Here is a 2,925-nt window from a genome sequence, read left to right as displayed (position 1 = left end):
TCTTATCTACTTATTATTATTAAATTTATTTGCTGCCTATCTCACCATGGGGCTGCTCTAGGCTGCTCACACTATAAAAAAAAATGAAGAAATGAAAAGGAAGTTTAAACAAATTGAAAGTAAAATAGAACAATAAAATAACCAAATGGACTTAATAAAACATAAATTAAATCTACTTGAGACTGATACTATGGCACAACAGATTAAACGAGCCAAACAGAACTTTTTTGAAAATGCTAATAAACCGGGTAGATGGCTTGCATATAGATTGAAAAAAGAAAGAGAAAAAAGACCAATAAGCAAATTACTGGATGAAAAGGGTGAAATACGCTGTCATAATGATGGTATCAAAAAAATCGCTAAGGCCTTTTATGAGCTACTTTTTGAAAGCCAAAACAGAAGAATTTCAGGCAATCTGTGCACTGCTGTCACTTTCTCAACTTCAGACCAAGAAGTCAAAAAATATCACAGGAAAAGGTATTGGCAAGCCACTTCTGAAAATGTGGTCCAGAAACCTGCATAGACCTGACTGTAGTAACCAGTCAAGATTCACTCAAAGGACTATAACACACTTGTGATATTTGCATAGTGTGCATGTAACTATATGTAAATGAATGAGTCTATGTGTGCATGAGATAGGGCAGAAAAGACACCGTTTACAAATTGAACAGAAGCACCAGATCTTCCAATTTTCTCTTGAGTGAAAGTCCTCCATGTCTGATTGCTTGAGGAAGAGGAGACCTGCTCAAAACACTTTGGCATGAGTAGAACCCGAGATGAGTCAAGAAGGAATATTTGAAAACACCCATGACCATATCTAGGAAGCAACAACTCATTACTGGTCTGGAAGTGGGGAGTTGGAGAACTCCATGAGCCATTGAGGAAAGCCATGGTGGAGCAACTTGGGGAATGTCTGGAGGCACCAGAGTGGATGTTTTTTTTTAGATTTGAAGATACCATCCTTCTGGAAGATGCCTTCTAGGAAAGAGGAAAGAAGCCAGTCTTTTCTTTCAACTGGGAGTGATCAGTTAGGGCTTCCTGCCCTTTCCTTTGATGGACATGTCGAAACATGTTCAAGTTAGAACAATTAATCAGTGGAACAGCTTACCTCCAGAAGTTGTGAATGCTCCAACACTGTCTGAAATGGTATAGGGTTTCCTGCCTGAGCAGGGGGTTGGACTAGAAGACCTCCAAGGTCCCTTCCAACTCTATTATTCTATTCTATTCTTATTCTAAACCATGCCCATGAACTCCCAAGCTAATCACCTTGAAAGATCAAAGCAGGTTGTCGGTTCAGAGATCAGTTGGACATAAGGATGCTGAGCATTATAGCTTGTTTTTGTTTTATCTGTTGAATGTGTTGTATTTCATAGTGTTTGCATACACATATATATTAAAATCAAAATCCCTCTCTCATTTTTTATCAAAGACAATACAAGATTATTCATCATTCTGTGACTTACCGAGAAGGTTTTTTAGAAGGACTCAACCTGAAATTGTACTCCTCTAATTGTCGAATATTTGTTGCAGGGAAGGTTCCACTGATGATATGGTCTCCTGGCCTGTAAAGGTTGAGCGGGTTTCTTGTATCTCTTTCTAAAGTCAAGAAGCACTTGTTGCTGAGCACCCCACAGACTGCCTGGGGCAACAGAAGCTCCATCAGAAGCAGAAGCAGTGACTCCATTTCTGGTTTAACTTAAACAATCCCCTGCCTTGCATCTGATCTGAGAATCAGCAAAGTAGAAAGAAAATTCAGTTGAGGAATTGAAAGCAAATTGCAGCAAGACTTGGTTTCAGTTGCTTCTCTAATACGATATGAACTCCAGAGAGGACTTCGAAAATGATGGGTCAACACAGCAGCAGAGGTCCTGCTGGCAGTGAAGCTCAGCCCAGCTTCCTAGAGGCACAAGACAATTTATGCATCAACTTTCCTGATGCCAGATATTTTTGGTATTGCTCCTGAGTCTGTTGATCACCTTCAGAGAAATTCCAGGGGGAAAAGAATCCCTTGACATTTAGCATGAAGGTAAGAAAATAATAACAATTCTAATAGTTATCTGGAGAAGTAGGAGCTTTGTAAAATCCTCAACACAGGATGAGCCCAGATTTTGGGACCCAGCTTGAGAACTCCTGATATTTATTTTATTTATTTATTTTATTTTACAAAATTTATATGCCGCCCTTCTCCCCATGGGACTCAGGGCGGCTCACAGCATGTTAAAACAATATACAAAATTACCCCTTCTAAAAACCAATTAAAACCCAAATATTAGTGGCTGTGACTATTTAAAATCATTAAAAATTATCCCTATTTAAAATAGGTTTCTAGAAATCATTGAAGATCAACTTGTTCTTTGTCGCCTTAGACTCTTGATTCGGAGAAGCAAGTAAATGTCCCATATCTGTTTCCTGTTCCTGGCCCATCTTTTGATCTATCAGGGATAATGTGAAAAGCTCAATATGTCTGCTGTTTACTGGATTCCCCTTGAGGTTTAGAGTCACAGCTAAGCCTCATCTGTACCAGGAATGGTCAAATTACAGATCTGAGGAAGAAATAGAAATAGAATAGAAATAGAATAACAGTTGGAAGGGACCTTGGAGGTCTTCTAGTTCAACCCCCTGCTCAGGCAGGAAACTTTATACCATTTCAGACAAATGGTTGTCCAATCTCTTCTTAAAAACTTCCAGTGTTGGAGCATTCACAACATCTGGAGGCAAGTTGTTCCACTGATGATGTCAATGCTGCAAATACTGTATATTCTTGCTTTGACAATGTGCAGAACTGTCTGGTATATATATAGTTAAACCAGCAACTAGGAGAGAGGGAGGAGCATAGGGATAGCCCGGGAGAAAGAAACCGGAAGTAAATCATATCTTTCAAGTTGATTGGAAGATGTGAACCATGACCCTACAATAAGGGAGTGG

This window comes from Protobothrops mucrosquamatus, unplaced genomic scaffold (genome assembly GCF_001527695.2).
Source record: "Protobothrops mucrosquamatus isolate PMUCROS unplaced genomic scaffold, P.Mucros_1.0 scaffold1569, whole genome shotgun sequence".
Taxonomy (NCBI): domain Eukaryota; kingdom Metazoa; phylum Chordata; class Lepidosauria; order Squamata; family Viperidae; genus Protobothrops; species Protobothrops mucrosquamatus.
This window is presented reverse-complemented; position numbering follows the sequence as displayed.